This window comes from Lolium perenne, chromosome 5 (assembly GCF_019359855.2).
Source record: "Lolium perenne isolate Kyuss_39 chromosome 5, Kyuss_2.0, whole genome shotgun sequence".
NCBI lineage: Eukaryota > Viridiplantae > Streptophyta > Magnoliopsida > Poales > Poaceae > Lolium > Lolium perenne.
This window is the reverse complement of record NC_067248.2, coordinates 229,446,132-229,472,936: the sequence shown is the minus strand read 5'-3', so window position 1 is coordinate 229,472,936 and position 26,805 is coordinate 229,446,132. Positions and strand designations below refer to the sequence as shown.

The 26,805-nt window shown below is 41.1% G+C and overlaps 3 long non-coding RNA genes across 9 annotated transcripts; all 3 read left to right on the top strand.

Moving 5' to 3' along the window:
- The first annotated feature begins 13,995 nt into the window (after positions 1-13,995).
- LOC127302182 (uncharacterized) lies at positions 13,996-18,848 on the top strand. Of its 5 annotated transcripts, XR_007852701.2 has the most exons (7): positions 14,002-14,193; positions 14,279-15,838; positions 16,012-16,164; positions 16,389-17,134; positions 17,430-18,120; positions 18,228-18,294; positions 18,469-18,848. It is a non-coding gene; the product is annotated as an uncharacterized lncRNA (long non-coding RNA). The 5 variants fall into 5 exon arrangements; XR_007852696.2 differs by lacking the exons at positions 18,228-18,294; positions 18,469-18,848 and having other exon boundaries at positions 13,996-14,193; positions 16,389-16,447; positions 16,534-17,134; positions 17,430-17,783; XR_007852697.2 differs by lacking the exons at positions 18,228-18,294; positions 18,469-18,848 and having other exon boundaries at positions 14,000-14,193; positions 14,279-14,899; positions 15,634-15,838; positions 17,430-17,783.
- A 2,130-nt stretch (positions 18,849-20,978) lies between these two features.
- Positions 20,979-23,752, top strand: LOC127304165 (uncharacterized). Of its 3 annotated transcripts, XR_011746096.1 has the most exons (6): positions 21,042-21,083; positions 21,234-21,267; positions 21,652-21,811; positions 21,975-22,052; positions 22,542-22,797; positions 23,692-23,752. It is a non-coding gene; the product is annotated as an uncharacterized lncRNA (long non-coding RNA). The 3 variants fall into 3 exon arrangements; XR_011746094.1 differs by lacking the exons at positions 21,234-21,267; positions 21,652-21,811 and having other exon boundaries at positions 20,979-21,083; XR_011746095.1 differs by lacking the exons at positions 21,042-21,083; positions 21,234-21,267 and having other exon boundaries at positions 21,517-21,811.
- Positions 23,753-26,021: 2,269 nt separating this feature from the next.
- On the top strand, positions 26,022-26,684 carry LOC127302181 (uncharacterized). The gene is made up of 2 exons (XR_011745617.1): positions 26,022-26,330; positions 26,644-26,684. It is a non-coding gene; the product is annotated as an uncharacterized lncRNA (long non-coding RNA).
- Positions 26,685-26,805: the final 121 nt, after the last annotated feature.

Genomic DNA, 26,805 nt, shown 5'->3' with positions numbered 1-26,805 from the left:
CATAAAACATGTAGATAACATCAATAATGTGGCATGGAACATAAGAAATTATGGATACGTCGGAGACGTATCAGCATCCCCAAGCTTAGTTCTGCTCGTCCGAGCGAGGTAAAACGATAACACGTATAATTTACTGGAGTGACATGCCATCATAACCTTGATCATACTATTTGTAAAGCATATGTAGTGAATGCAGCGATCAAAACAATGTATATGACATGAGTAAACAAGTGAATCATATAGCAAAGACTTTTCATGAATAGCACTTCAAGACAAGCATCAATAAGTCTTGCATAAGAGTTAACTCATAAAGCAATAATTCAAAGTAAAGGTGTTGAAGCAACACAAAGGAAGATTAAGTTTCAGCGGTTGCTTTCAACTTGTAACATGTATATCTCATGGATATTGTCAACATAGAGTAATATAATAAGTGCAATATGCAAATATGTAGGAATCAATGCACAGTTCACACAAGTGTTTGCTTCTTGAGGTGGAGAGAAATAGGTGAACTGACTCAACAATGAAAGTAAAAGAATGGTCCTCATAGAGGAAAAGCATCGATTGCTATATTTGTGCTAGAGCTTTGATTTTGAAAACATGAAACAATTTTGTCAACGGTAGTAATAAAGCATATGTATCATGTAAATTATATCTTACAAGTTGCAAGCCTCATGCATAGTATACTAATAGTGCCCGCACCTTGTCCTAATTAGCTTGGACTACCGGATCATCACAATGCACATGTTTTAACCAAGTGTCACAATGGGGTACCTCTATGCCGCATGTACAAAGGTCTAAGGAGAAAGCTCGCATTGGATTTCTCGCTATTGATTATTCTCAACTTAGACATCCATACCGGGACAACATAGACAACAGATAATGGACTCCTCTTTTATGCATAAGCATGTAACAACAATTAATAATTTTCTCATATGAGATTGAGGATTTTGTCCAAAACTGAAACTTCCACCATGGATCATGGCTTTAGTTAGCGGCCCAATGTTCTTCTCTAACAATATGCATGCTTAACCATAAGGTGGTAGATCTCTCTTACTTCAGACAAGACGAACATGCATAGTAACTCACATGATATTCAACAAAGAATAGTTGATGGCGTCCCCAGAAACATGGTTATCGCACAACAAGCAACTTAATAAGAGATAAAGTGCATAAGTACATATTCAATACCACAATAGTTTTTAAGCTATTTGTCCCATGAGCTATATATTGTAAGGCGAATGATGGAATTTTAAAGGTAGCACTCAAGCAATTTACTTTGGAATGGCGGAGAAATACCATGTAGTAGGTAGGTATGGTGGACACAAATGGCATAGTGGTTGGCTCAAGTATTTTGGATGCATGAGAAGTATTCCCTCTCGATACAAGGTTTAGGCTAGCAAGGCTTATTTGAAACAAACACAAGGATGAACGGGTGCAGCAAAACTCACATAAAAGACATATTGAAAACATTATAAGACTCTACACCGTCTTCCTTGTTGTTCAAACTCAATACTAGAAATTATCTAGACCTTAGAGAGACCAAATATGCAACCCAAATTTTAGCATGCTCTTTGTATTTCTTCATTAATGGGTGCAAAGCATATGATGCAAGAGCTTAAACATGGGCACAACAATTGCCAAGTATCACATTATCCAAGACATTTATAGCAATTACTACATGTATCATTTTCCAATTCCAACCATATAACAATTTAACGAAGAAGAAACTTCGCCATGAATACTATGAGTAGAAACTAAGGACATACTTGTCCATATGCTACAGCGGAGCATGTCTCTCTCCCATAAAGTGAATGCTAGGATCCATTTTATTCAAACAAAACAAAAACAAAAACAAACCGACGCTCCAAGCAAAGCACATAAGATGTGATGGAATAAAAATATATTTTTATGGGGAGGAACCTGATAATGTTGTCGATGAAGAAGGGGATTCCTTGGGCATCCCCAAGCTTAGACGCTTGAGTCTTCTTGATATATGCAGGGGTGAACCACCGGGGCATCCCCAAGCTTAGAGCTTTCACTCTCCTTGATCATGTTGCATCATACTCCTCTCTTGATCCTTGAAAACTTCCTTCACACCAAACTCGAAACAACTCATTAGAGGGTTAGTGCACAATAAAAATTAACATGTTCAGAGGTGACATAATCATTCTTAACACTTCTGGCCATTGCATAAAGCTACTGGACATTAATGGATCAAAGCAATTCGTCCAACATAGCAAAAGAGGCAATGCGAAATAGAAGGCAGAATCTGTCAAAACAGAACAGTTCGTATTGACGAATTTTAAAATGGCACCAGACTTGCTCAAATGAAAATACCCAAATTGAATGAAAGTTGCGTACATATCTGAGGATCACTCACGTAAATTGGCATATTTTTCTGAGTTACCTACAGAGAATTTAGCCCAGATTCGTGACAGCAAAGAAATCTGAAACTGCGCAGTAATCCAAATCTAGTATGAACTTTTCTATCAACGACTTTACTTGGCACAACAAAACACAAAACTAAGATAAGGAGAGGTTGCTACAGTAGTAAACAACTTCCAAGACACAAAATAAAAACAAAGTACTGTAGGTAAAAACATGGGTTGTCTCCCATAAGCGCTTTTCTTTAATGCCTTTCAGCTAGGCGCAGAAAGTGTGTATCAAGTATTATCAAGAGATGGTGTGTCATCCTTACCTTGGGCTTTTCCCTTACCTTTCTTATTGTTTTTCTTTCCCTTTGATTTAGGAAATATATGATTCCCCCCCCCCCCCCGGTGTAGAGGTGAATTCCAGGGTGCCTTCTCCCACATCAATTACTGCTCCCAATAGTTTCAGCAGGGATCTTCCGAGTGTGATTTTTCCTGTCCCTGCACATTCAATAACAAGATAATCAATGGATATTGTTCTTCCAAGAATGGTTGTATGCACACCTGCGGCTATTCCCTTAGGAATTATAACAGAGTTATCAATGAGAGTTATTTCTTCTCCTCCTTCATCGACTCCCCAAAGTTTCAAAGATTTATAAATGCTCTCAGGTATAAGGCAAAATTCAGACATAATATCACAGTTGGCACGAAGAGTTCGATTACCGATAACAATTTTAACAGTAGGATCCCATAATGAAAGTTTAGAGTTCATTAAAACTTGTTCAAGACGATTACGAACATGGCAATAGTTGTCATCCAAGCGAGATGTACTTATCTCGAGATTGTTTAATCTATTATAAATGCTAGTGAGGGCTGAATCAAAGTTATTAGCTGAATCATGTGATGCAACCAACTTCTTTATGGCATTAAAAGCTTGATCCCCATTGCAATGAAGGAAATCTCCTCCCACTAAAGCATCCAAAGCATATCTATAACGAATCATAAGACCAAAATAAAAATTACTAAGGAGCAAACTTAGAGTCATTTGAGGTTCAGTTTTACGATAAGAAGTAAAAATTCTAGACCAAGCATCCTTAAAACTCTCCTCATCCCCTTGTTTAAAAGTGAAGACTAATTCTTCAGGCGAAGAAGTAACAGGTTCAGAGCTAGACATGGTAACAAAAGTAACTAATTTTTTTTTTGTATTTTTAATGTAGAGAGCAAGACAGTAAATAAAGCAAACTAGATAAAGTAAGTGCAAGTAACTAATTTTTTTTGTATTTTGATTTAGTGCAGCAAACAAAGTAGTAAATAAAACTAAGCAAGACAAAAACAAAGTAAAGAGATTGGGAAGTGGAGACTCCCCTTGCAGCGTGTCTTGATCTCCCCGGCAACGGCGCCAGAAAAAGTGCTTGATACGCGTACAACACGCGTCCGTTGGGAACCCCAAGAGGAAGGTGTGATGCGTATAGCGGCAAGTTTTCCCTCAGTATGAAACCAAGGTTTATCGAACCAGTAGGAGCCAAGAAGCATGTTGAAGGTTGATGGCGGCGGGATGTAGTGCGGCGCAACACCAGAGATTCCGGCGCCAACGTGGAACCTGCACAACACAACCAAAGTACTTTGCCCCAACGAAGCTTGATGAGGTTGTCAATCTCACCGGCTTGCTGTAACAAAGGATTAGATGTATAGTGTGGATGATGATTGTTTGCGTAAAACAGTAGAAACGATATTGCGATAGATTGTATTTCAGTATAGAGAATTGGACCGGGGTCCACAGTTCACTAGAGGTGTCTCTCCCATAAGATAAACAACATGTTGGGTGAACAAATTACAGTTGGGCAATTGACAAATAAAGAGGGCATGACCATGCACATACATATTATGATGAGTATAGTGAGATTTAATTGGGCATTACGACAAAGTACATAGACCGCTATCCAGCATGCATCTATGCCTAAAAAGTCCACCTTCAGGTTATCATCCGAACCCCCTCCAGTATTAAGTTGCTAACAACAGACAATTGCATTAAGTATTGCGCGTAATGTAATCAGTAACTACATCCTTGAACATAGCACCAATGTTTTATCCCTAGTGGTAACAGCACATCCACAACCTTAGAACTTTCATCCTTTGTCCCAGATATCAATGGAGGCATGAACCCACTATCGAGCATAAATACTCCCTCTTGGAGTTACAAGCATCTACTTGGCCAGAGCATCTACTAGTAACGGAGAGCATGCAAGATTATAAACAACACATAGACATAAGTTTGATAATCAACATAACAAGTATTCTCTATTCATCGGATCCCAACAAAGGCAACATATAGAATTACAGATAGATGATCTTGATCATGTTAGGCAGCTCACAAGATCCGATAATGAAGCACAATGGGGAGAAGACAACCATCTAGCTACAGCTATGGACCCATAGTCCAGGGGTAGACTACTCACACATCACTCCGGAGGCGACCATGGCGGCGTAGAGTCCTCCGGGAGATGAATCCCCTCTCCGGCAGGGTGCCGGAGGCGATCTCCTGAATCCCCCGAGATGGGATTGGCGGCGGCGGCGTCTCAGTAAGGTTTTCCGTATCGTGGCTCTCGGTACTGGGGGTTTCGCAACGGAGGCTTTAAGTAGGCGGAAGGGCAAGTCAGGAGGGGGCACGAGGGCCCCACACCACAGGTCGGCGCGGCCAAGGGGGGGGCCGCGCCGCCCTAGGGTTTGGCCACCTCGTGGCCCCATTTCGTCTCCTCTTCGGTCTTCTGGAAGCTTCGTGGCAAAATAGGACCCTGGGCGTTGATTTCGTCCAATTCCGAGAATATTTCGTTACTAGGATTTCTGAAACCAAAAACAGCATAAAACAGCAACTGGCACTTCGGCATCTTGTTAATAGGTTAGTTCCAGAAAATGCACGAATATGACATAAAGTGTGCATAAAACATGTAGATAACATCAATAATGTGGCATGGAACATAAGAAATTATCGATACATCGGAGACGTATCAAACGGCTACGAAACCTAGAGGAAGCCGAGGCTCAGTACCTGTACACATTGAGGAAGGCACGGCCCGACCTGGCCGTGAAAATTCAGCAAACGCTGGAGACGGAGACGCGCCCGCCAAAGAAAATGTGGCGCCCCAAACAGACAAAAGCCGATGCAGAGGCATCGACTGATACAAACATGGTGTTCATACTCCCGTCAGAGTTTTGTGCTCCAAAGGACGAGGAAGTATCGGTGGCTCAATTCGACTGTGGTCCACGGCCAGTGATCTTTGAGAAGCCACGAGAGAGGAGCTACAGGCATTTGAAAGCTCTATACCTAAAAGGTTATATCGATGGGCAGCCTGTCAGCAAGATGTTGGTTGACATGGGGGCGGCAGTCAACATAATGCCGTATTCCATGCTACGACGTTTGGGACACTCCAATGACGATCTGATCAAGACCAACGTCACGTTAAGCGATTTCAACGGCCAAGCATCAGAAGCAAAAGGTGTTCTGAATGTAGACCTGACCGTGGGCCGAAAAACCATACCTACCTCGTTCTTCATCGTCGACAGCAAAAGCAATTACGCTGTCCTGTTAGGAAGGGATTGGATTCACGCTAATTGTTGCATCCCATCCACGATGCACCAATGCATCATACAGTGGGATGGAGATGAAGTGGAGGTTGTTCAGGCAGATGACTCAATCGAGATCTCACTAGCTGCCATGAATATTTGGGATGCGAACGGCCAAGAGCCGCTCTCTGGAATCAGTTTGGACGGTTGTGAACGCATCGAAGCTTCAAAAAATGGGGTGAGGCTGGTCTTATCCACCGGCCTGACAGAGTAGTGATGTCTACGCCCCCCTCCTTTTCCTGTAGACAGTGTTGGGCCTCCAAGAGCAGAGGTTTGTAGAACAGCAGCAAGTTTTCCCTTAAGTGGATCACCCAAGGTTTATCGAACTCAGGGAGGAAGAGGTCAAAGATATCCCTCTCATGCAACCCTGCAACCACAAAGCAAGAAGTCTCTTGTGTCCCCAACACACCTAATAGGTGTACTAGTTCGGCGAAGAGATAGTGAAATACAGGTGGTATGAATAAGTATGAACAGTAGCAACGGTGCCAGAAAATAGCTTGCTGGCGTGTAGTTGATGGTGGTAGTATTGCAGCAGTAGTAATGTGATGAAAACGATGTAAACAAGCAGCGATAAGCGATATTTAGGAACAAGGCCTAGGGATTACACTTTCACTAGTGGACACTCTCAACATTGATCACATAACAGAATAGATAAATGCATACTCTACACTCTTGTTGGATGATGAACACATTGCATAGGATTACACGAACCCTCAATGCCGGAGTTAACAAGCTCCACAATTCAATGTTCATATTTAAATAACCTTAGAGTGCATGAAAGATCAATTCGACTAAACCGAGTACTAACATAGCATGCACACTGTCACCTTCATGCTATGTAGGAGGAATAATACACATCAATACTATCATAGCAATAGTTAACTTCATAATCTACAAGAGATCATAATCATAGCATAAACCAAGTACTAACACGGATGCACACACTGTCACCATTACACCGTGCAGGAGGAATAAAACTACTTTAATAACATCACTAGAGTAGCACATAGATAAATTGTGATACAAAACACATTGCAATCATAAAGAGATATAAATAAGCACTTCACTATGCCATTCATAACAGTGAATAAGTATTCTGTGAAATATAGCCTAAGAGACCCACACGGTGCACACACTGTCACCTTTACACACGTGGGACAAGGAGTCTCCGGAGATCACATGAGTAAAATTCACTTGACTAGCATAACGACATCTAGATTACAAGCATCATCATATGAATCTCAATCATGTAAGGCAGCTCATGAGATTATTGTATTGAAGCACATAGGAGAGAGATGAACCACATAGCTACCGGTACAGCCCCGAGCCTCGATGGAGAACTACTCCCTCCTCATGGGAGCAGCAGCGGTGATGAAGATGGCGGTGGAGATGGCAGCGGTGTTGATGGAGAAGCCTTCCGGGGGCACTTCCCCGTTCCGGCGGCGTGCCGGAACAGAGACTCCTGTCCCCCAGATCTTGGCTTCGCGATGGCGGCGGCTCTGGAAGGTTTCTGTGGGTTTCGTCGAACGTAATAGGGTTTTCGCGACGGAGGCTTTAAATAGGCGGAAGGGCAGCCTCGGAGGGGGCCTGGGGCCACCACACCATAGGGCGGCGCGCCCCCCCTCTGGCCGCGCAAGGGTGTAGTGTGGGGCCCCCAGGGCTTCCCTCTGGCGGCTCTCGGGTGTTCTGGATGCTTCCGGGCAAAATAGGAACCTGGGCGTTGATTTCGTCCGATTCCGAGAATATTTCGTTACTAGGATTTCTGAAACCAAAAACAGCAGAAAATAGGAACTGGCACTTCGGCATCTTGTTAATAGGTTAGTTCCAGAAAATGCACGAATATGACATAAAGTGTGCATAAAACATGTAGATAACATCAATAATGTGGCATGGAACATAAGAAATTATCGATACGTCGGAGACGTATCAGCATCCCCAAGCTTAGTTACGCTCGTCCGAGCGAGTAAAAGCGATAACAAAGATAATTTCTGGAGTGACATGCCATCATAACCTTGATCATACTATTTGTAAAGCATATGTAGTGAATGCAGCGATCAAAACAATGTATATGACATGAGTAAACAAGTGAATCATATAGCAAAGACTTTTCATGAATAGCACTTCAAGACAAGCATCAATAAGTCTTGCATAAGAGTTAACTCATAAAGCAATAATTCAAAGTAAAGGCATTGAAGCAACATAAAGGAAGATTAAGTTTCAGCGGTGCTTTCAACTTATAACATGTATATCTCATGGATATTGTCAACATAGAGTAATATAATAAGTGCAATATGCAAATATGTAGGAATCAATGCACAGTTCACACAAGTGTTTGCTTCTTGAGGTGGAGAGAAATAGGTGAACTGACTCAACAATGAAAGTAAGAGAATGGTCCTCCATAGAGGAAAAGCATCGATTGCTATATTTGTGCTAGAGCTTTGATTTTGAAAACATGAAACAATTTTGTCAACAGTAGTAATAAAGCATATGTATCATGTAAATTATATCTTACAAGTTGCAAGCCTCATGCATAGTATACTAATAGTGCCCGCACCTTGTCCTAATTAGCTTGGACTACCGGATCATCGCAATGCACATGTTTTAACCAAGTGTCACAAAGGGGTACCTCTATGCCGCCTGTACAAAGGTCTAAGGAGAAAGCTCGCATTGGATTTCTCGCTATTGATTATTCTCAACTTAGACATCCATACCGGGACAACATAGACAACAGATAATGGACTCCTCTTTTATGCATAAGCATGTAACAACAATTAATAATTTTCTCATATGAGATTGAGGATTTTGTCCAAAACTGAAACTTCCACCATGGATCATGGCTTTAGTTAGCGGCCCAATGTTCTTCTCTAACAATATGCATGCTTAACCATAAGGTGGTAGATCTCTCTTACTTCAGACAAGACGAACATGCATAGTAACTCACATGATATTCAACAAAGAATAGTTGATGGCGTCCCCAGAAACATGGTTATCGCACAACAAGCAACTTAATAAGAGATAAAGTGCATAAGTACATATTCAATACCACAATAGTTTTTAAGCTATTTGTCCCATGAGCTATATATTGCAAAGGTGAATGATGGAAATTTAAAGGTAGCACTCAAGCAATTTACTTTGGAATGGCGGAGAAATACCATGTAGTAGGTAGGTATGGTGGACACAAATGGCATAGTGGTTGGCTCAAGTATTTTGGATGCATGAGAAGTATTCCCTCTCGATACAAGGTTTAGGCTAGCAAGGCTATTTGAAACAAACACAAGGATGAACCGGTGCAGCAAAACTCACATAAAAGACATATTGTAAACATTATAAGAATCTACACCGTCTTCCTTGTTGTTCAAAACTCAATACTAGAAATTATCTAGACTTTAGAGAGACCAAATATGCAAACCAAATTTAAGCATGCTCTATGTATTTCTTCATTAATGGGTGCAAAGTATATGATGCAAGAGCTTAAACATGAGCACAACAATTTCCAAGTATCACATTACCCAAGACATTTATAGCAATTACTACATGTATCATTTTCCAATTCCAACCATATAACAATTTAACAAAGAAGAAACTTCGCCATGAATACTATGAGTAAAGCCTAAGGACATACTTGTCCATATGCTACAGCGGAGCGTGTCTCTCTCCCATACAGTGAATGCTAGGATCCATTTATTCAAGCAAAAACAAAAACAAAAACAAACCGACGCTCCAAGCAAAGCACATAAGATGTGACGGAATAAAAATATAGTTTCAGGGGAGGAACCTGATAATGTTGTCGATGAAGAAGGGGATGCCTTGGGCATCCCCAAGCTTAGACGCTTGAGTCTTCTTAGAATATGCAGGGGTGAACCACCGGGGCATCCCCAAGCTTAGAGCTTTCACTCTCCTTGATCATAATATATCATCCTCCTCTCTTGACCCTTGAAAACTTCCTCCACACCAAACTCGAAACAAACTCATTAGAGGGTTAGTGCATAATCAAAAATCCACATGTTCAGAGGTGACACAATCATTCTTAACACTTCTGGACATTGCCCAAAGCTACTGGAAGTTAATGGAACAAAGAAATCCATCCCACATAGCAAAAGAGGCAATGCAAAATAAAAGGCAGAATCTGTCAAAACAGAACAGTCCGTAAAGACAAATTTTAAAATGGCACCAGACTTGCTCAGATGAAAATGCTAAAATTGAATGAAAGTTGCGTACATATCTGAGGATCACTCACGTAAATTGGCATAATTTTCTGAGTTACCTACAGAGAATTAGGCCCAGATTCGTGACAGCAAGAAAACAGTTTCTGCGCAGTAATCCAAATCTAGTATTGACTTTACTATCAAAGACTTTACTTGGCACAACAAAACACAAAACTAAGATAAGGAGAGGTTGCTACAGTAGTAAACAACTTCCAAGACACAAATATAAAACAAAGTACTGTAGCAAAATAACACATGGGTTATCTCCCAAGAAGTTCTTTCTTTATAGCCATTAAGATGGGCTCAGCAGTTTTAATGATGCACTCGCAAGAAATAGTATTTGAAGCAAAAGAGAGCATCAAGAAGCAAATCCAAAACACATTTAAGTCTAACATGCTTCCTATGAAAAGGAACCTTGTACACAAATAAATTCATGAAGAGCAAAATGACAAGATCAGGAAGATAAAACAAGTGTAGCTTCAAAAATTTCAGCACATAGAGAGGCATTTTAGTAACATGAAAATTTCTACAACCATATTTTCCTCTCTCATAATAATTTTCAGAGGCATCATGAACAAACTCAACAATATAAGTATCACATAAAGCATTCTTATTCACATGCATAAAAGTATCATTACTCTCCACATAAGCATAATCAATTTTATTAGTTGTAGTGGGAGCAAATTCAACAAAGTAGCTATCATTATTATTCTCATTATCAAATATAGGAGGCATATTGTAATCATAATCAAATTTATCCTCTATAACAGGTGGTACTAAAAGACCAATATCATTATCATAAATAGGAGGCAAAGTATCATCAAAGTAAATTTTCTCCTCAATGCTTGGGGGAATAAAAAGATCATGAAAACCAGCTTCCCCAAGCTTAGAACTTTCTATATTATTATCAACAATGGTGTTCAAAGCGTTCATACTAATATTACTACCAGCATGCAAATAAGATTCCATAGGTTTTTTAATTTTCGCATCAAACAATCCATGTTTTAAATCAGGAAATAGAAATAGAAGCTCATTCTTGTCCATTATGCCAAACTAGTGTAAACAAGAAACAAAAAGATGCAATTGCAGGATCTAAAGGAAATAGCTTTGAGTACTTACAACGGCGAAAATAGCTTAGTAGCCGAGATCCGGAGTGTGACTACCTTTTACCTTTCCTCCCCGGCAACGGCGCCAGAAAATAGCTTGATGTCTACGCCCCCCTCCTCCTTTTCCTGTAGACAGTGTTGAGCCTCCAAGAGCAGAGGTTTGTAGAACAGCAGCAAGTTTTCCCTTAAGTGGATCACCCAAGGTTTATCGAACTCAGGGAGGAAGAGGTCAAAGATATCCCTCTCATGCAACCCTGCAACCACAAAGCAAGAAGTCTCTTGTGTCCCCAACACACCTAATAGGTGTACTAGTTCGGTGAAGAGATAGTGAAATACAGGTGGTATGAATAAGTATGAGCAGTAGCAACGGTGCCAGAAAATAGCTTGCTGGCGTGTAGTTGATGGTGGTAGTATTGCAGCAGTAGTAACGCAGGTAAAGCAGATGAAACAAGCAGCGATAGCAGTATTTAGGAACAAGGCCTAGGGATTACACTTTCACTAGTGGACACTCTCAACATTGATCACATAACAGAATAGATAAATGCATACTCTACACTCTTGTTGGATGATGAACACATTGCGTAGGATTACACGAACCCTCAATGCCGGAGTTAACAAGCTCCACAATTCAATGTTCATATTTAAATAACCTTAGAGTGCATGAAAGATCAATTCGACTAAACCGAGTACTAACATAGCATGCACACTGTCACCTTCATGCTATGTAGGAGGAATAATACACATCAATACTATCATAGCAATAGTTAACTTCATAATCTACAAGAGATCATAATCATAGCATAAACCAAGTACTAACACGGATGCACATCTTTGTCACCATTACACCGTGCGGGAGGAATAAAACTACTTTAATAACATCACTAGAGTAGCACATAGATAAATTGTGATACAAAACACATTGCAATCATAAAGATATATAAATAAGCACTTCAATATGCCATTCATAACAGTGAATAAGTATTACGTGAAATATAGCCTAAGAGACCCACACGGTGCACACTGCTGTCACCTTTACACACGTGGGACAAGGAGTCTCCGGAGATCACATGAGTAAAATTCACTTGACTAGCATAACGACATCTAGATTACAAGCATCATCATATGAATCTCAATCATGTAAGGCAGCTCATGAGATTATTGTATTGAAGCACATAGGAGAGAGATGAACCACATAGCTACCGGTACAGCCCCGAGCCTCGATGGAGAACTACTCCCTCCTCATGGGAGCAGCAGTGGTGATGAAGATGGCGGTGGAGATGGCAGCGGTGTTGATGGAGAAGCCTTCCGGGGGCACTTCCCCGTTCCGGCGGCGTGCCGGAACAGAGACTCCTGTCCCCCAGATCTTGGCTTCGCGATGGCGGCGGCTCTGGAAGGTTTCTGTGGGTTTCGTCGAACGTAATAGGGTTTTCGCGACGGAGGCTTTAAATAGGCGGAAGGGCAGCCTCGGAGGGGGCCTGGGGCCACCACACCATAGGGCGGCGCGGCCCCCCCTCTGGCCGCGCCAGGGTGTAGTGTGGGGCCCCCAGGGCTTCCCTCTGGCGGCTCTCGGGTGTTCTGGATGCTTCCGGGCAAAATAGGAACCTGGGCGTTGATTTCGTCCGATTCCGAGAATATTTCGTTACTAGGATTTCTGAAACCAAAAACAGCAGAAAACAGGAACTGGCACTTCGGCATCTTGTTAATAGGTTAGTTCCAGAAAATGCACGAATATGACATAAAGTGTGCATAAAACATGTAGATAACATCAATAATGTGGCATGGAACATAAGAAATTATCGATACGTCGGAGACGTATCAAGTAGCAAGATCTAAATCAGTAGGTGTACATGGCAAGGCCGATCCATGCGATCGGCCCCAAAAAATAAAAAGTAGTAATCTTATCTCAAGCGCGTCACGTAGCCATACTGAAGCACCAAGAAGTTGTAGACCCTCATTGGGCATTGCGATGAAAAAGGAGGCCGATTCTAGCAATCGGCCAAAATTATCCTCAACATGCATTTTGCCTGTGTTCAGCATCTAACGTTGTATATGATGCCCCCCATAGGGGGCCTCACAGCGTTTTGAGCCTGTGGGCCATCGGATCTTACCAGCAGGTGAATCTTGGCCGTCTATTTTTCACTGGTGGAGTAGTAGGAAACGAGGCCCTCGCGCGACCCGCTTTTTATCCACGGGTCAATGAAGCCCATCCGGCCCGGCGTTGGCGGCGTCGTGCCCTATCCCAATCCCGTCGCCCGGTTCCTCCTCCGCAATCCCAGGCCTCGCACGCCCCATTGCCCCCGCTGCTTCGTCTCCTCCCAGTCGCTCGCGCCGCCACCCCGTCGTCGTCGCTCGTGCTGGAGACGGCGGCGACGTGCTGGATACGCTCGTGCTGGAGACGGCGGCGACGTGCGTCGTGAGGCTGCTCCCCAATCCCCTCATTTCCACGCCCTATCCCCAACCGAGGAGAACAGGGCAGCGGCGGCGGCGCCGACCACGCGCCCGGGGACGAAGCCGAGCGCGTGCCTGAAGACGGCGAAGGGCGCGCCTGGCGACGGCGGCAAGCGCGAGCACGCGCACGGGAGACGGCGGCCGCGAGCGCGCGCACAGAGACGGCAGCGGCGGCGCGGTGCCTGGCGACGGCGGCGGCGGCGCGCGGCTGGAAACGACGGAGGCAAGCGTGTGCCTGCGCGGCGGCAGCGGCTGCGGCGGCGACGGCGAGTGACATGGAGGAGGCTCCGCCGGCGTGCCTCCATCGCCGATCTGCTGATCCCTCCTCCTCGTGGCCTACTCCTAGAGAGTTGCTGGATGGAGGTGGACCAGCGGCGAGGTGCAGCGCTGGGCCGGAGGTGGACGAGCAGCAAGTGGCGGTTGATCTAGATCTCCTACACCCAGGTTCCTCTCTCGCATCCCTTGCAACCGTGGCCTGTCCCATGGTCCTCTTCCCTTACCCTGTTTTCTGTTCCTTGGCACTTGATAGGAGGATGAGAAGAAGGCAGCTGTGAGCCGTCGTTTTTTTTTTATCTTCAGCACTTGATTGAGTCATCTCCCTTTTCCCCCCACCAAAATTAATATTTCTGCAAGATGATGTAAATCAACATCTTCAAAGAAGGCACCAGTTCACAACAATCCAAATCAATGAACAAGGTAACCTGATGCAGCAGAACTTAGTTTACATGGTGGCCATTTGCCGTACAACATTAGGATTGAGATCTATGACTTACTACTTTATTTGGTAATCTGATATGGACAGTAATTAGACTATTCTCCAACAAATTTGGATCTTTTATTTTCCACTGATATGGTGTTGACTGATGTATAATCATTTTCTCGTTTGTACTTATTCAACGCATATGTATTTATATCTGACTTTGTGCAGAGGCTCCAATCTGTTGAAGTTGCTATCGTGTGAATTCACATGAGAAATTTCCTTTTTGTTTCATGTTGATTTCAGCTGTGAGCGTTGCAAAGATTAAATTGGATGATCATGTATTTCTTGGCAATCGGCTGCATGTGTCATATGCACCTTAGTTTGAGATATTTTTGGATACCAAGGAGAAATCGGAACTCGGGAGAAACGAAGACCTCGATCACATAGGATGTATGGTCTCACCATTTTCCAAAAAATAGTTGCATCTTACAATTTACTGTTGTGATGAGAGAATGTAACCAAAAGATATTCTAGAATTGGCATCATTGCTACTGCAAATTCCTTGGTACTCAAATAATTAGATTTAGGTACTTGTGTTTTTTAGCTTCTAGCGGAATCAGACTTGAAGCTTCCTTTAGATATCTAGATGCAATCTTTTGTGCAATAGTTCAGCGAAACATCAAATGATATTACTTATTTTAGCCAAATGTTGTTTCGTAATGGATTTTAGCCTTGAGAACAAGGCAGAGACTAGACGCATCATATTTCTCCCTTATTAGGACCAGAAGCATGGTTATTTTAATTTCCCTTATAGTGTATATTTAAGTTTTTGCCATACGAGTGATTCTTTCTTTGCTACGTTCAGGGTAAGAACTAAAGAGAAGAGTCCGTGTTGTTTTTGAGGATATCAGAACTGGTCCCCTAGATTTTGTATTATTTAGATAAAGAGAAGGATCTGAAGCCACAACCCCTTCTAACATTTAATTGTATTTAGGACATGCTGCACTCTCGTGGTTTAGATAGATAATTATCCAGCTTAAAAACTTAATTGTAGTTGTTCAAAAAATTGTGTAGATGCTACAAAGCTTTAGGTGTGCACTTTGATATATTCCTATAATTAGTTTGCATTTTCTTTGAAATTTGCCCACTCTTGGCCTTTCATGGATTGTTATTAAACATTTTAGGTGAGGTGCGAGATGAGAGTTGTACCTTTGTCACGTCGACAGGAGGCAGCGATGTCTCACACAGTAAACGCCGGCGCAGCCATTGCCGGAAACAGCGCCCGAATCATGTCGTTGATGTTGTTGTCGCCGAGATCAGCGCCGCCTTACGCCGTTTAGCCCGCATGCAGCATTGTGGCGAGTCCACGGCATGCATCGGCCCAAATTGGTAGGTAAAATTTTGCCATGCCTTCATTTGTTCATCTCTTGATCAACTGCATCAGGCAATGATTCCCTTGCAGCCCAATATTTATTTCAGAAATTTATGTGTAAAGTTTGTTTGTTTCACCGCCATAGTTCAGGATTTGCTGAAGCTGGGATGTATTTCTTGTGGATGCACAGGTCACCAGCACTCAAGCCAGAGTATATTGGTAACATTCTCATGGAAATTCTATTTAAAGATTGTTCAGGCTGGTTTTTATATTAGTACTTAAGCGCTTGGACTTGGAGCAATGGCCAATGATATGGGCAACAACATGGTTATTGTTCAGCAAGGTATGCATGTTGCGGAATGCTATATGCTATCTAGGAATTAGTCTAAAACAATTAAAAACTATCCTATGAAACTTTAGCATCAGAGAAAAGTGCTAAGGGTTGTGAAAAACCATGCACCTCCCAGATGCATTCATTTGATGCTTTGTGTGATATGGCAAGGAGTTTTTGGTTCCTATTAATTCAAAGGCTATGGTAATGGCACCTTACAAAACTAAGTGTAGCAGATCATTGTTGCTCTATTCAAGTGAGGAGTGATTTAGAAGAAAAATTGCAAAACAAAATGGTATATGCTCTTTCTTATCACTTATCAGACAACTTCTGTAACCATGTAAACAGCATGTTCCCATTTTTGTCTTTGCTTTTTCTCAGGTTGGCACTACTTGGTAGGGTGTCTACTCCATCGTAAAAGAAGTGAAGTAAACAAGATAAAAGGGTACTGATATTGGGTTTATATCAGGTATGCATACCAAGCATGGTATAACCATCATCTATTAGTTGCTACTGTTTATTGCAGAAATTAATATATAATGATACAAAGATATTGCACAATGTAGCATAACTTACATGGAGATGTCTCCGTTTTTCTATCGCAGTGGTGTAAGGAGTAGATCCACGTAGTAGAAAACGAATTTCTTCATTACAAATATTCTTCACAGTTTGAGTTGATCTTTTTATTTGTGTATAAAACATATGATGGATGATATTTTCGGCTATAGATGAAATTCTAGCTGAAAATTAAATATGATACCATGCATTACCTTTCTTCAATCGAATGGAGGAATCCTGGGACAAGTGAGTTGCTTCATGTGTGTGAGGCACCCTAAATTATTTGATTTCTTCACCGTATTAACTAATTATAACTCATATATAGCTTATGCCAGTTTTGTTTTCAGATCAAACCAGCTTCATGTGACGCTACTTCTAGAAGAGCTAAGACTTAAGACGCTATCTCTACTTGGGAACAAAATGGGTAAGGGCCTGCAGGTCAAGGCCTCAGATCCAAGGAGGATCTGCTGTGCTTCTAGAATTAGAAATTTCTTCTAAAATATTGTTGTTCAACTTTTTTTCACTCATTTTTGGCAACGACGGTGATACGCGCTTAAGAATGGCGCTACAATCTAGACAAATACTTTAATTGCATATGTATTGATAGAGTTTCTTCTTTATCACGCATTTAAAAAAATACGCTTGTGTAAAAAACAGACGTGTTTCATCCTTTGTCTCTATGCTTTTTTGTTAAACTTATTGTCTTGTTTTTTTTGCAGGATGAGTCTAAGGTTAAACTTCAGAAGTGTAAACCGGCTCCCATAAATATGAATGGTGTTGCAGACCTGGTATTTCCGTTACGCCATTTGTGACATGCCCTATATGGGGCGTTAGAGAAAGTGTGGATAAATATTATGCAGGCATCAGAGTTTAAATCTTCCCCTATTTCACTGGTTATATGTATATGTGTTCGGTACTCCGTTTGTAGTTCTCTATGCTTTAACCTAATTTCATCCTAACAACATAGTTTTGTAAAACCCAGCAAATGTATTATCACATTGGCAGCTAAATTTTATCGTTGACATACAAAATCAACAGGACGAGCTCCACGGGCCCGTGCGCCAAGGCGCACATCTAAATCTTCTCACGATCATTGATCATTTCACCAATATGTGTGGATAGTTATTTTTAGATTTGTAGGTAGCCTTGCATATTGTTCAGCTGGTTCTAAGTTAGTTTGTTTGATACTTATCTGTATTTGTTACATATTTGTTCTACTTGTCTGATAGTTTTTTTTTCCTTGAAGAAAAGGTATGATTTTTATCTTCTGGTATATATTGAGAATACTGTTCGAGGGTTCACCCTGCTTGGTACTACTGATAGTTGTTGCTGCATGGGGAGTGTTGACTGATTCCAAGGAATGTTTGTTAGGAACTTTGCCCATCTTCTTGACAGTTCTCTTCTATACAGGTCGGGGATAAGCTAATGGTCTTCATTATGTGCTTGACTTAATTCTTTCTTCTCTGATTTCACTGAAATGCTTTCTAACATTTCGATATTGCTTGCTATTACAACAGTACCATTAACATCTGAGATGTATGCCTTAGATTGAGACATGTGTCTCCAGATCTTAAAGTTAAACAGGTCTGTGAATGTTGAAATCAGTTAGATAGGAAGTTGTCTGCAATTCTGGATGTTATTGATTCTTATAACTTTTGAATGGATTAAAATATCAGTGGCCTAAAAAGGCTGTGTTCTTTAAGTCTTTATTGAACTTTGAAAGTTTAATGATGGTGCCTACTACATATTGTTCAACAGGGTATTGCAGCGGTGGGCGTGAGCGTGAGCGTGCTGTTGTTTGGAGTGTAGGAGTTATAGGAGGACATGCTTTGGGCTCGCGGCCGTGTGCACAGGCTACGGAGGTGCACCAGGTGGCCGAGATTGTGACCGGTTGCGAGGGATTTCAGAACTAGAGCAGGGACCTCATCTCCTTGCTGCCGTAATAATTGGCCACAATACTAGAAAGTCTGCTCCAAATGTTTTATTGTTCTTGATATTAGCAAGTGCTCTTCCTCATATGCCGAAGTGACCTCCTATTATGTATTGACCTTTATTCTTCCTCAGAACAAGAGTTTGAATTGTTCTAAAATTTTGTTCTATGAAATTAGTTGTCTTGAGAAAAGCTACCATATATTGTGACAATGGGCTACCTATGTAGATGATGATCATTTTCATATTTTACACGAGTCACACGGGGTCGTGCGCCAAGGCGCACATCAAAATCTAGTCTAAAGGTATAATTGTTGCACCCCCATGGGGCTCTCACAGCGTTTTGAGCTTCTCGGCCGTCAGATCACTTCATCTGTGCATCTCAGCCGTTCGTTTTGGACCCTCCCCTCACTAGCTAACCCCATGCAATAGCCGATTGTTACCCGCGTCTGGCTGCATGTGAGCCCCACCTTTGCCGGACCCGCACGTCAGCCACCGTGGCTGGGATCTCTGTCGGTACGCGTTGGCATCTGGCAGTGGATCTCAACCCGCAGGGGTATTTTTGGTATTTCACCACGGCTCATATAAAAGCGAGCCCCAGGGTGAAAAAAACCCTAGCCGTCGCCCACGCCCCTGCCCCGCACCTGCCCCGCCCCGCCTCGCGCCCCGCCCCCGCCCCGCCACCGCCACCCACGAGGAGGCCAGCGGGGAGGGCGCGCATCGACGCAGTCGCTCGAAGGCGCGCGAGCAGCGGCGGTGGTCAGGGCCACGACCACGAGCCGGATGCGGGTGTGCGGAGCCGCGCGACAAGCGACGGTGGTCGGGGCGGCGGCCACGATTCGGGCGCGATGGCACGGAGGTGCGCGAGCAGCGGCGGAGGAAGCAGCGTCGGCCGCATCGAGCCACCACCGCTCGATCTGGTCGAACAGGATGAAGAGGCGCGGTCGACGCGCTAGAACCAGCCCGTCTACAGAGTCATGGCCGCCGACGGCCGCTCCCCGCGCGACGGCAACCAACTCGAGATCCTCCGCTACTACAACCCTCCCCAGGCCAGTTCTTCCTCCCGCCCCACGATTTCCAGCCGATCTGTTCGAGTAGCCCCGTGTGCATCTGCATCTTAGATTGGGACGAGTCACCTCAGCTTAGGTAACCGCCAGAATTTAGCAGCTATTTGAATCAAAAGCTTCTGGTCGTGAATGTTACTAAATTAACGCAGATTTTCCTATTGCATAAGTAAATAGAGTCAACTATGTATGCGGCTTGCTCTGTGAAAGAAGGACAGAGTACCCACACTCCTTTTCCTTCCTGATTTGACTCCTCACCTCCTCTCTTTGATTTCATCTACTATATAACTTCTGTTTTTTTTGTCCCTGCAGATTATTTTTGATCTATGCCTATGAGGTGTTCGAAGGAACTCCAGGCAGGTGTTCATGCTTAGTATTTTTTCTTCTTCTGAATTTTTCTCCGCCGCTAAAAAAAACAGGTTTGGTACATCTCTAGCCTCCATAATTCTGCAACATGTGTATTTATGCCATTCATGAAGTTTCTAATTCATATTTACCTCATGAATTCTTATTTATCTATCTACAATGAGAAGGTGCATCATCATTTATTATATGTGTATTTATTTGTCTCATAGGTTAATTGGTGTTGGGCATCATCATTGGAGCTAACCCAAGATTAGCTGACGAGGAAGTTTTCTGTTCATTTGATGGTGACGAGAGAAATTTGTCTGTGTTAAGTGAGTTCTGTTCGTTCCATTTTTAGAGATGTTATTTTTGCATATTGTTGCATCTGCTGCACCAACACTAGAAGTAACATTGTTTGTCCGCCCCCTCTATATTAACCTATTATTGATGGCTGGGCATTTTGAAGACTAGACCAAAATAAATTTGTGGTGATTCAGTCATATGGTCCTTGTCTTCCTGTGAGGTGTCACATGTGTATAACTGGGGATATTCACAAGGTAAATAAAAAGAAAGAAAGTTGAAACTATGCGCTGCTGCGCTATTGTGCTTGTTGATGTCAACTGTCAACTCATTTTACCCTCGCTGGCTTTCTCCCTTGTTGAACCAAATGACATAGTAACAATATTAGCTGCTACAAGTGTGCGAAATGTTTTTGGTATGTATTTGCTACCAATATGTTGTTTTATCCGCCTGCCTTGCAAGATCACATTACATCATACAACTGCATTGACATCATGCAACTATACTAGGAGGATGGGCCGCTGCCGTGGAGGACGGACAGAGGACCGGCAAAGGCACGGGCGACACGGCGAGGTCGCCGGGGCCACGCGACCTGGAAGCATTCCCAGGTTCCTCTCACTCTCTCTGGATAATGTTCTTCCTCATGAGCAAATTTGGTGAAATTGTTGTGTGATTGGTTAGGAAAGGACGCTGCAAGGAAGCTGTTGATTTTGAACAGATTGTCTGTGTCCTCAGGTAGCCTCTTCATTTCCTGAAATTTAGCTACAAGAGTCCCTTGCATGTACAATATACTATGTCGATTATGTGGCTTGCCTATACAAACTATTATTGCTATACAGATAAATCATTCCTGACAAAATATAACGCTGGACACGACCATGAAAGATGTGATCTCCTACTTTGTGGCCGCTGTACCGTGGTGAGCCGAGGTGAGCCGACCACAGAAGTATCCTTTTTTGTGTATTGACAATGTCCATTGTTGTTTTTTGGCTAAAATATTGATAATATGAAGAACTTGGTCTTTCATAAATCTGCAACTCTAAATAATAAAAATTTGGAATAGGTAGATTCGGCGCATTGTGTATCAGTGATTACAACATTCTCTTATGAAAATCTGCATCCTGGTACCATTTAGTAATGGACCTTTTAGTTCCTTTCTATACTATTTTCTCTCTCGATATCCCATTTACCGCAGTTCTATAAGTCTAGACTTAAAACATGACAGTGGATATGATAAGAGGTGGCATCTGCATAGGAAAGCATCGGTTTCATTAAATTGACAAGCTATTTTTGTATGCCAAAGGCCCCTATTGTAATTTCTACGACTTCCTATGCAGAGATGAATGGGTGTAATGCAGAAGAGAGGGTGTGTGAGGAATAAGAGGAGACTTAATTGTTGTTTCTCATGTTGATGTTCATGCCTAACGTCAGAAAACATGGCTAGAGATCCACTTATGATGAGGGTAGTAATTCCGGTTTGTTTATTTTTTTATATTTTAGAGAAAATTTACCATTACCATCTTAAATCTCTGTGGGCTAGAATCTCTGATTATCCAACATCCCATGATTATGCTATTAGTCAACTACTGAAATTTTTGTTGGTTTCCCAATATCAATTTGGCTTAGGAAGGAAGAGCATGGAGGCGGCTTGCCGCATAAGAGGCTGGAGCGGCAAGTTTGGTGTGGCTGCTCCTTCATGCAAAGGTCTTCAGTTCATAATTTATTTTCCTTACTTTTGTCCCTTAAGGAGCAGCCACATGCTTTGTTTCGTTTCTCATATAGTGTGTAATTTAGGCTTTCTTCACACCACCTATTCTTGATTTTTCTATCTTCCACCTTTTAGCAAAAGAAAGTAGAGAATAAATCAATGATTGTTTGCCTTTAAGAATTATTATACCATTTCATCGGATGTAATAAACTTAAAATAGTTATTTGTGGCTTTAGTTTGCTGCTTAAATTTCATTTTCTACTGTGCAAATGTTTGCTAGGTTTAGGTTCAGATTTAGGTTTAAATCTGATTAGGAATAATATAGTAGACACCTTTTAGCTTTAGATTGTGTTATGCCTACTTCAGTAAGAACAATATGAGGATTAGGATGGAAAAAATATGCCTAACCAAAAAACACTGACCGCTTTAGTTTCCTGTTCTCCTCGGTAAGAAGAATATAATATGATGTGAGTCCAATATCGCAGGCTGAGGTCCAACACTGACCGCAGGCAAGCCCCATGGCATTCACTGTTTCTTAGGTGTTGCTGGAGGATGACTCACACCATGCGAAGCAATTAGCTTAGGTGAGATTCTTCCTTTTCTTCTCTTTTCCACTTTGGTTATTTCTTCTTATGTCTATATTTATGAATTTCTATTGCTGTTTTATCTTACATTGATCCATAAATAAACAAAGGGGAAGCTTAAAGACATTTTATTCTTGGAAAATGCGCATGCTCCAATGTACGATCAGATTTTTTAATTAATTATGTTTGCTTCATCTGATCCTATGTGAGAGTTCTTCTCTCTGTTTTTAGTTGATCTTCTTGCATCCATTTTTTTAGAGTTTTCTTGCTCAAACGGAACTTATAGATGACTTATTTGTTTAACATTAATATTGTTTGCATTTATGTTATTTCACTTTGAAAGATATTAGCATTCAGGTTACCGCCTGGTGGACCTCACCATTTTTTTCAGTTTACAGTGTTGCAGATCTCCTATTTATTTCTATTAATTGTATGTTTTATTAGAATTGGACTTTTAAAGGATGTGTTCTGCCAATGGTATTACTGATGGTTTAAAATGCATCCTTCATAGTTATGGTTCAAGAATTATTTTATGTCACCTCTAAAAAATAAACATGATGCAGACCATCGCAACCTTCAGTTCGACCATTCAAAATCATCTCCTGAAAGTATCCCTAAGCACTTCCCTGTTTCATGTATATATCGGTAGCTTTTGAGTTCATGCACTTTCAGTTTTAAACCATTGTATACATTAAAACACTGAAATATATTTTAAATTATTATCTTGTGTGTACTACATCGCTTCCGGTCTCATTTCTTGTTTGTACTATAGTTTAAATGTAAAGAAAATATCTACTAATATGGTTTGCATATATATAATTTATAATGTTTTTCCAGTCTCATTTCATAAGCCAACATGGTAAGATCTCTAGAGAATTTATTTTCAGTGTCCATTGTAATATTTTAGTTCAGTACTAGAGTTATCTTTCACTGTGAAAATTTATTATGTTACCTTTTAGATTTTAAATGCCCCTCTTATCATGTTTTTAGGAACATAAATAACTTGATTGCTGTTGCTGGTTTGGTAAATTGCGGACAACCATAATATCAGACAACAGGGATATTGTTCCGCTTTTCAGCATTCTACCGGGAACATTTTTACCGTGTGAGGTGAGAGGTCACATCGAAGTTACAGGTAATGCTCATCTGAAGCAAACCTTTGTATAAAAATATGTTCAGACGATGAGATATCACTGTATATATTGTTGACAAATAATAAATTAATAATCAGAATTAAGGGTGGAAATATGTAGCATTGCAACTGCCTATTATTTAGTGACCTGAACATTTTCAGGTTGCACAAGTAGAGTTAAATGGAGGGGTATGCTTAAGTAAATATTTGCATATTAATATTTCCTTTTTGAGAGGTTTAGAGTCCCTTATGTAGTGTTTGATGATAGTTGCGTTTTGCTGAAATGTCATATACGTTGCAGACTTTTAGTTGAATCCCCACTGGTTTATTTTCAGTAATCAGTGCATAAATAACAAAAGTTGCGTTTATGTCTGAATATTTTGGTTCCTACATTGAATTAGGAACTAAGTTTGTAGTGCTATTGCTTCAATTTGAGTATGTTAAACTATCATTATTTCTGCCAGACCTGTACAATTAGCAACAAAGCTGCCTTTTTCAGGTATGGTGTTAAAAGATTGAGAAATCAGGTCTGAAATTACTATGCTGAATCAGTTGTTTTGCCAGGTAAAAAATTAGTTTTATCTCCGGCCTCATCTTAGCTTTGTCTCTGATAGATTATTTTGTGTGTATTAACAGAAAAGATCACTGTTCTTACACTCTATTCCATCGAATTGGCTTTAAGAGGTGGGAAATGAAGCTATCTGAAATCACTTGCTATTCTTGCAGTAGAAAATGTGTACAGTAGACCTCCATTTGTACTATTCTGCAGACACCTCTTCGTTTTCTTTGTAGGCATCTCTCTTTTTATAGTCTTAAGTGGACGCAGTAGACAATCTATATTTTATCATGCCAAATTTCTTTATGTAAATCATGTGACAGTGCACGCCTATGTGTAGTATAGCTACTTTCCTTCTGGTTTCATGCGTATATGTTAGAAGTCTAGATTTGTACATCAAAAGAGGTATCGCTTTGTGCCCTCAAATAATGGCCCAATTGTTACTCAAGAGGTGTGCTCTCAGTTATATGTAAAAGATGAACTTGCTTGCACTTTGTACAGAACATTGATGTGATAATTGGAGTGCACCGACAAATTTTCTACCTTTACACCACATATACATATGGTCTAACCCAAAAGGTTTATTTTGCATGCTCTAGAGAATTGAAAAAATTATCTGCTATATAATACTAATGGATTTTAGATATTTTTGTATATGAATGGCCCTGTGCAATTTCTCAGACTATTAATATGTTCACATTCTTCATTTTTTGATTCGTTCTTTGCAGCTCTCGGTGTTACATTCCAGCCTCTTCTCTACAATGATTCTCTAGAGGTGATGAACTACTTTCCTCCCCCATTACATGGTCTAATCAATATTTTGATTCAGCTAAGTGTCTTCATTTGCAGGATAAGGTTCATGTAGCTAAGCTAATTTTATTTTCAAACAAAATTACATCATGCCTGTCTGAAATTTTCTAGCATCCCTATGCTTACAGATCTGAATTCATTTCCCCTTACATTTTGATTGTTCTATACACTTTTGATCTAAATCCATCGTGTGTTGTGAATACATTCACCCAAAATCGATGTTGTTGTTATGTAGACCGGTTCAGCTCAATGTATTGTTTCAGGATAACATCATGTGCATGAGATAATTTTGCTTTCAAACCAAATTGTTGTATGCCTGTCTGAAATAGCGAGGCGACAACGCTCCAGCTCCTAGGATCAATCGGCAAATGTATAAAGCCTAGGTGAAGCCGGTGCACAGATCATGTGGAAAAAATGCACCAATAGCGAAAAATGCCGTAGCAACACCGGCGGAGGGTCCTTCTGGTTTGACCTAACTCAGATGGCATTAATTATGCTCTGGATTGTTGCAATTTACTCAGTACATGATATCCAGAGTCCTTCTGGTATGACCTAATTCAGATAAATAATTTGTGTGCGGGCGTCGAAGCAATTAATTCCATTATGTAGATGCGGGGAAAAAGGTGAAGTACAAAGACGGAGCAACAAGCCGTGCGAGGTTGGTCTCAGTCACTCCCAGGGTTTTCTTTTTCTCAGTGGAGTTTCCAGATCTGACCGATAACTGCAAACCTTGCCCCCCTCCGACAAAAGTTGGTACCTCTCAAAGAAATTTGACGATTTTGAATATAAATTCTCATAAATGTACCAAAGCTGGTAGTCAGTTAAATTGTGCTCCTTTGCCAAGTAACTTTACTATAGACAAATGTAGTATGCCAGCTATTGCTGTTTCATATTCATCGTTCTCAGTTCCTCCTTCACCAGTACTTCTATCTTTGTTACTCTGATTGGCAAATTCATAGATTCCATATATTTAGTATTTCTTTTCTGTATTGTTGAATAATTGTGTCCTTGAATGAATCTGATATCCTTTTGTTTACTATGGTTATACTTTACAGGTCCAGGTAAGTATCTATCCAATGATATTTAATATCACACTTGATAGTTCCAGATTTTGGAAGATCAACTGGGTGCATATGCCTCATCAATGTATTCGATTAGTAAACATATTTTTACAAGTACAGTAATTGTTGAGGTAGTGATTACGGATGATGTGCATGATCATGCTATTAATTACCACTGTAAGATTGTACATAACAAAAGCCAAACAGTACTTTATATATGTGATAATTTTCTGTTCCTATCCTGCACTTAAAACACTTTCCACAATTATTGATAACTCTGGTTAAACATCGGCAGCCGCAGATCTTGGGATACTATTGTTCTGGTGTAGAGAAAAATATTTAAGTTGTATGATGCCAAAGTTCCTGGCTATCTGATACATTATAGGCACACAAGCTGCTATTATTTGTTGATTCAATTTCATTATTATTTTTTTCCTTTTGTAGAAATTGGAGTTTATATGCAGCAGCCGAATGAATCAAAATAATATCTCTGCTCTGTTTTTTTTTTGCAAGGATTAGAATTTCCGTTCCTCATGTGCATTATTACTCCATAGACAATCTCACTAACAAACGAATTGGACTTGAGCCATCCTACTATCCATTCTT